The sequence below is a fragment of the Balaenoptera physalus genome (genome assembly GCF_965194825.1).
Source record: "Balaenoptera physalus genome assembly, chromosome: X".
NCBI lineage: Eukaryota > Metazoa > Chordata > Mammalia > Artiodactyla > Balaenopteridae > Balaenoptera > Balaenoptera physalus.
Window position 1 is genome coordinate 20,665,224 of NC_138903.1, and position 8,870 is coordinate 20,674,093.

Consider the following 8,870-nt stretch of genomic DNA (forward strand, 5'->3'; position numbering starts at 1 on the left):
GGAAACAGTGTACTTACTAGATTACTGGATTATTATAAACGGATGTGACTCCCTAACAGCCAAATGGAAGAGATGCTTAGAGTGAGGTGTGGGGAAGGAGTGTGGAGCTCTCATGCCCTCTCCAGCTGCATCACCCTCATAGCACCTACATGCGTTCAGCAAACTGGAAGCTCTCCAGACCATTTTGGTTAGGATTCTTATGGAGGCTTCATTACACAGGCATGATTAATTAAATCATTGGCCACTGTAATTAAGTCAATCTCCAGCCCTTCTTCCCTCAGAGGTCAGAGGGTAGGACTGAAAGTTCCTAGCCCCTGATCACATGGTGGGTCCCCCAGGCAGCCCCCCACCCTTAGGGGCTTTCCAAAAGTCACCTCGTTAACATAAACTCAGGTGTGGTTGAAAGGGGCTTGTTACCAGTAACATGAAACACTCCTTTCACCTTTCTTGCTCTTTTCACTTAGGAAACCCCAACAGTTTTAGCAGCTCTGGGGACGAAGACCAAATATATATTTCTTAGTAAAAATCACAATATCACAATTTAATTATATGCAGGGGTAAAGAAAGGGCCTTTGATAAAAATTTTACACCAGTCCATGGTAATAACTTTTCCCAAACTTACATTAGTAGGGAATTTCTCTTCTGTAAAATCTATACATATTAAGCATACTTAAATGTGGAATGTTATCAGAATTCCCAATAAAATAAGAAACAAGACACGGATATATGGTACCATCTCTACTATTTGACAAAAATTTTCCTGCTCTGCCACGTGAACATCTTGGAAGTCATCACTCCCATCCTCACAATGACAAAAAGCTGAACAAACTGAAAATCAACAACTCTTCTTAGATCCATCAGAGAATTGAAGTTACAGGGAAAACCAATGCTTCAAAACTGAAGATGCAGGCAAATACAGGGAATCACAGCTCACTGGGAGTGGAAAGTCCTGGATCCAGGAAGGAGTAGAAAAATTTACATTGTACTTGATGCAACACTGGAAGCTATGTGTGACAAGCTTCAGAGCCCAAAACTCCTAGGAGCCTAGTCTTAGGGGAGCCTGCACACTTTTGTGAGTTTTACCTTCTGGAGTCCTAACAGGTTCTCATGGTAAAGATCCAAGAAAAATTTCCTCATGTTTCTGGCATGAGGGGGACATAAACTCTTTTGAAATACACCTAGGAAAAAGTAACCATTTTGAAACACAGGCCCAGATGTTTCTGTTCTGTGTACTTTCCTAAACCAACTACCTTGGATGAAGGGAAAATCCTAACTCCAGCCCCCTCCAGACTTCCTATGTCACATAACAGGGGGGATAAAAGCTGAGAAGCATTTGTGAAGGCAATAGCCCAGGGGCACAGAGCCACTAAAACATGGAGAGCTAATCACAGGATTATAGAACACTTCCCGTACACCTTACCACTGCATTAACAAGGTTCCAAAATAATACCAGAGGATTACTGCTGAAAGAACTGCAAGGCTTAGACTACTTATGAAGGTGTTCCTAGGGAAAACCAAAGACAACAAGAACACTCAAGGAAACTGAAATCTCAGGCGCCTACAGTAAGAGCAAAGAGTAAACACGACATAACTCTTATGCAGATAACACAAACTCTCATGCTAAAGGCCCTTTAAATCGGTTCCTATTATCCAATACATTAAGTCCAGCCTTCAATGAAAAATTATAAGATATGCTAAAAGGCAGAAAAGCACAGTCTGATTAAATAAAGCAAGTAAATTATCCACACTCAGATATAGGAGATAATTTGGAATATCAGACTAGGATTTTAGAATACTTACGATTCATACGCTAGGCCTCTAATGGAAAAAGTGAACAACATGCAAGAATAGTAGGTAATGTACGTAGAGAGATGGAAACTGTAGGAAAGCATCAAAAGGAAATGTGAGAAATCAAAAACATCGTAACTGACATGAAGAATACCACTGATAGGCTCACCAGTAGACTGCACATGGCCAAGGAAAGACTCAATGAAATTAAAGATATACGTTGATAGAAACCCCTCAAACTAAAAAGCAAAGAGAAAACAAAATAATTTTTAAAAAAGAAAAGAGTAACCAAGGATTGTGGAACAATTACAAGAGATGTAACATATGCATAGTGGGAATAATCTGAGAAGAAACAGAGAAAGAAGCAGAATTTTCAAAGTAATAATGACTGAGAATTTCCCCAAATTAATGACAGACACTAAACCACAGGTCTAGGAAGCTCAGAGAACACCAAGCAGGATAAATAGAAAAAAAAAAATCTACACCTAGGCATATCATACTCAAACTGCAGAAAACCAAACAAAAAGAGAATTCTTGAGACGAGCTAGAGAAAAAAAGAACTTACTATAGAGGAACAAGGGTAACAATTACCAAGATTTCTCTTCACAAACGATGCTATCAAGAAAAGACTACAGTTAAAATTTTAAAGCATTGAAATGAAAAAAACCAACAACAACAACAAAAACACTACCACCAACCTAGAATTCTGTAGCCAGGGGGAGAAAATCCTTCAACGGTAATGAGAAATAAAGACTTTCTCTGACAGACAAAAACGGATGGAAATTTGTCACACAGATCTACTTTGCAAGAAATGTTAAAAGAAGTTCTTCTGGGAAAAGGAAAATGATACAGGGCAGAAGCTTTGGCCGATGTAAAGAAAGGAAGAGAGTAACACAAGGAATAAATGAAGATAAAATAAAGCCTTTTATTTTTATTATTTTCAACTGATCAAAAAAGATAACTATTTCTTCAAAATAATAATATAAAAGCAATGCATCCAGTGATGATACATTATGGATAAGAGAAATAAATGGCAGAAATGGTATACTTGCACTGTTGCGAGATACTTGCACTAACCGTGAAGCAGGATGGTGTTATTTGAAAGAGGAGTTGAATAAGTTGGAAATGTATAACGCAAACGCTACAGAAACCACTAGAAATTTTTTAAAAGTATAACTGATATGCTAAAGAGGAGAGAAAATGGAATAACATTAAATCTTGAATTACAACTAGAGAAGGCAGAAAAAGAGCAGGAGATTAAAAAAGAAACAAAGAGTAAGCTCAATGAGTAGAGAACAGTTACAAATATGCTCAATGTTAATCCAACTATATCAATAATCACTTTTAATGTGAATGGTCTAAATATACCAATTAAAAGGTAGAGATTGATAAAAAGAATGAAAACAAAGGAGACCTAACCGTATGCTGTTTATAAGAAACCCACTTTAAATATAAAGACATGAAATGATTAAAAGTAAAGAGATAGATACAATAGCCAGGTCATGGAAGCAACCTAAATGCCCATCGACAGATGAATGGATAAAGCAGATGTGGTACATATATACAATGTATGAGTATTACTCAGCCATAAAAAGGAACGAAATTGGTGGGCTTCCCTGGTGGCGCAGTGGTTGAGAATCTGCCTGCCAATGCAGGGGACACGGGTTCAAGCCCTGGTCTGGGAAGATCCCACATGCCGTGGAGCAACTAGGCCCGTGAGCCACAATTACTGAGCCTGCGCGTCTGGAGACTGTGCTCTGCAACAAGAGAGGCCATGATAATGAGAGGCCCGTGCACCGCGATGAAGAGTGGCCTCCGCTTGCCACAACTAGAGAAAGCCCTCGCACAGAAACGAAGACCCAACACAGCCATAAATAAATAAAAATAAATTAAAAAAAAAAAGGGAACGAAATTGGGTCATTTGTAGAGATGTGGATGGACCTAGAGACTATCATGCAGAGTGAAGTAAGTCAGAAAGAGAAAAACAAATATCGTATATTAATGCATACATGTGGAATCTAGAAAAATGGTACAGATGAACCAGTCTGCAAGGCAGAAATAGAGACACAGATGTAGAGAACAAACATATGGACACCAAGGGGGGCAAAGTGGGGGTGGGATGAATGGGGAGATTGGGATAGACATATATACACCAATATGTACAAAACAGATACCTAATAAGAACCTGCTGTATAAAAAAATAAAATAAAATTTCAAAAAAAAAAAAGTAAACGGATGGAGAAAACTCTACCATGCTAATGTGAGTGAAAAAAAAAATCTGCTCTAGCTATATTTATTTCAGACAAAGCAGTATTCAGAACAAGAAAGTCAGGAATAAAGATGGGCATTACTTAATGATTAAGTGGCCAATTCTCAAAAAAATCACGGCAACCCTTAATGTGTATGCACCAAAAAATTCTGTTAAGATACACGAGGCAAACGCTGATGAGACAAATCTACTCTTATAGAAGGAGATGTCAACACATCTCTTTTCATAATTGACAAATCCACTAGGCAGAAAATCAGTAAGGTGCAGTTGAACTGAAAAGCAACATCAATTAACTAGATCTAAATGACATGCATAGAATACTTAACAACAGCAGAAAACACATTATTTTCAAGTCCACATGGAACATACACCAAGACAGATCACATTCTATGCCATAAAACATACATCATCAAATTTAAAAGAATATAAATGATACGAAGAATGATCTCATTCTGCGATGGAAATACACTAGAAATTGATAACAAAAAAATAGCAAGAAAATCAAGGGTATTTGGAGATTAAACAATATACTTCTAAGTAACACATGAGCCAAAGAGAAAATCTAATGAGAAATTTTAAAATATGTTTCACTAAAAACAAAATTACAACTTATCAAAAGTTGTGCAATATAGCAAAACCAGTACTTAAAGGGACATGTATAGCATTGAATGTCTATACTAGAAAAATCTAAAATCAATAATTTAAGCTTCTACCTTAGTAAACTGGTGAAAGAAGAGAAAAAAAGCAGAGGAAAAAGAAATAATAAATCAAAGCAGAAATCAATGACACTGAAGAAAGGGAAGAAAAAAAGAGAAAAACAACAAAACCAGAAGCTGTTTCTCTGAACATACCCAAAAGAAAAAAAAAGAAAAAACAAGATAACATTCTAACCAGGCTACTCAAGGAAAATAAAAAGAGAGAAAACACCAATTAAATCGCTAATAGCAGAAATGAAAGAAGGGCCATCACTACAGATTCCACGGACATTAAAAGGATAATAAATGAATATTATAAACAACTCTATGCCTACAAATTTGAAAAGTTAAATCGACAAATTGCTTGAAGATACAATTTCCCAAAACTATACAAGGATAAATAGAAAATCAGAATAGGCCTGTATCTATTAAAGAAATTTATCCATAATTAATAAGCTTCCAATAAAGACACCACCAGGCCCAGATGATTCCACTGATGAATTCTAACAAAAATTTAAGGAAGAAATGAAAACAATTCTCTACAACCTCTTCCAGAAAACAGAATCAGAGGGGACACTTCCTAATTTATTCTATGAGGCCAGCATCACTCTAATGTCAAAACCAGATAAAGAAATTAAAAGAAAGGAGAACTGACCACCAATATCTCTCATGAACATAGATGCAAATTCCCCAACAAAATATAAGCAAAACAAATCTAACAATGTATAAAAGGAATTATATACCACAACTAAGTGGAATTTATTTCAGGTGTGCAACATTTGAAAATCAGTAATGATAACTCATCATATCACTAGGCTAACGAAAATAATCACATGATCATATCAATAGATGAAGAAAAAAAAATTGATAAAATCCAATACCCATTCATCATAAAATTTCCCAGCAAACTAGAAGTAGAGAGGCATTGGCTCAGCTTCATATACTGAATAGAACATCTAAAAAAAAAAAAAACAGGTAAAACATCCTACTTCATACTGAGTAGATGCTCTCACACTAAGATCAGGAACAAGGTTAAGATATCCCTTTTCACCATGCCTATTCAACACTGTACTGGAAGTCCTAGCCAATGCAATAAGATAAGAGAAGGAAGCAAAAGATGTACAGATTTGAAAGGAAAAAATAAACTTGTTTTTGCTCACAGATGACCTAATTGTCTATGTAGGAAATCTCAAATAATCAACAAAAAGAAAACTCCTGGTATTAATAAGCCAAGGTTAATATTCAAGTCAATTGTTTTCCAATAAACAAATGGAATTTGCAATTGAAAAACCTAATGCCATTTACATTAGCACCAAAAAAAATTGATTATAAATAATTCTTAAAAAAATGTATAAGATTTATATGAGAAATACAAATGTCACTGAAAACAATTAAAGAATATCTAAATAAACAGAGAGACACTCCATGTTCATGGATAGGAGGATGCAAGATTGTTGAGATGTCAGTTACTCCCAACTTGATTTATATGCTCAATACAATTCTGTTCAAAACTCCAGCAAGTTATTTTGTAGATAGCAACAAACAATCTAAAGTTTATATAAAAAATGAAAAGATCCATAATAACCAACTCAAATCAATACCGAAGAAGATCAAAGTCAGAGAACTGATATTACTGGATTTCAAAACGGACTTTAAAGCTACAATAATCAAGACCACATACTTTTAGCAAAAGAAGAGACAAATAGACCAAGGCACAGAATAGAAAACCTAGAAACAGACCCCTCATACAGTCAACTGATCTTTAACAAAGGAGCAAAGGCAATTCAATAGAGAAAGGAGTCTTTTAACTCACAGTGCTGGGACAACTAGACATCCACATACAACAAAAAAGAATGTTGATACAGACTTTACATGTTGCAAAATAATTAACTCAAAATGGATCACAAACCTAAATGGAAAACTCAAAATTAAAAAAAAAGCCCGGGCCTTCCCTCATGGTCCAGTGGTTGAGACTGCACTTCCACTGCATGGGGCATGGGTTTGATCCCTGGCCAGGGAACTAAGATCCTTCCTGCCATGCGGAGTGGCAAAAAAAAAAAAAAAAAAACCAAAACAAAAAACACAGAAGGTAATATAGGAGAATATCTTGGGTTTGGCAACGAGATTTTAGACACAACACCAAAAGCACAATCCACGAAAGAGAAAAATGATAAGTTGAACTTCATTAAAATTAAAAACTTCTACTCTGTAAAAGGTACTGTTAAGAGAATGAAAAGACAAGCCACAGACTGGGAAAAAATAATTGTAAGACACATATCTGATAATAAACATGAATCAAAAATATACAATGAACTCTTAAAAATCTCAACAAGAAAACAAAAAAGTCAACTTAACAGTGGTGAAAAGAGCTGAAAAGACACCTCACCAAAAATATACACAGATGGCAAATAGCATACGAAAAGATGATCAACATCACATGTCTTCAGGGAATTTGGGATTAAAACAACAATGAGATACCTATTAATATGGCTAAAACAAAAACAAACATCTGACAATACCAAATGCTGGCAAGGATGTGGACCAATAGGAACTCTCATTCAGTGCTAAAGGGAATGCAAAGTGATAGAGACACACTGGAAACTGTCTGGAAGTTTCTTTTAAGCTAAACATAATCTTATCATATGATCTAGCAATTAAACACCTAGGTATTTACTCAAAAGAGTTGAAAACTTATGTCCATTTGAAAGCCTTCAAACAAATGTTAATAGTACACTAATTCATAGTTGCCAAAAACTGAAATCAACCAAGATGACCTTCAGCAGATGAATGTGTAAACAAACTGTGGTAGTCCACATGATGGAATGCTATTCAGCCATGAAAAGAAATGACATTTCAAACCACAAACAGATATAGAGAAACTTAAATGTATATTGATTAGCAAAAGGAGCTAGTTTAAAAAGCCTACATATGGAGTTATTTGTAGTGAGGTGGATGGACCTAGAGTCTGTCATACAGAGTGAAGTAAGTCAGAAAGAGAAAAACAAATACCATATGCTAACACATACATATGGAATCGAAGAAAAAAAAATGGTCATGAAGAACCTAGGGGCAAGACAGAAATAAAGATGCAGACCTACCAGAGAATGGACCTGACGATATGGGTATGGGGAAGGGTAGTCTGGGACAAAGTGAGAGAGTGGCATGGACATATATACACTACCAAATGTAAAACAGAGAGCTAGTGGGAAGGAGCCGCATAGCACAGGGAGATTAGCTCGGTGCTTTGTGACCACCTAGAGGGGTGGGATAGGGAGGGTGGGAGGGAGGGAGACACAAGAGGGAAGAGATATGGGGATATATGTATAACTGATTCACTTTGTATAAAGCAGAAACTAACACACCATTGTAAAGCAATTATACTCCAATAGAGATGTTAAAAACATAAATAAATAAATAAAAAGCCTACATACTGTAGGATTCCATCAATATTATATTCTGGAAAAGGCAAAACTTGAGAAACAGTGAAAAGTTCAGAGTTGTCAGGGGCTCAAAGTGAGGTTTTGAGGGATTGACAGGTGGAGCACGGGAGATTTTTAGGGCAGTGAAACTCTGCATGATGCTCTGTTGGTGACTAGATGACGTCATGCCTTTGTCAACCACTATAGAACTGTAAAGCACAAAAAGTGAATGTGCTACATACAGTGGACAATAGTCAATAATAATGTAACACTATTAGTTGATCAATTGTAACAAATTAACTTATATCCATTGAACAAATACAAGATGTTAATAATAGGAGAAACTAACTGGAGGAAGAGAGTGAGTGGCTGTATGGGAACTCTTTGTACTATCTGCTTAATTTTCTGTAGTCCTAAATCTGTTCTTTAAAAAAGTCTACTAATTTAAAAACTAGAAAAAAATCTGGACAAAAACACATAGCCAGTACAGAGCTATATACAACAATACCAAATACATAAGAGTCATGAGTAATGAAAAGCAAAAGATAACAATGGTAATAATTTGATCCTCTAATTAAAATTCTAAGGGAATAGGCACAGAAAATAGTCAAACATACATGGAACTTCAGAAACCTGGTGGAAAAAAAGATCACCATAGCGAAATCAAGAGACTGGCCGGAAACAAAATCAACAATTCCT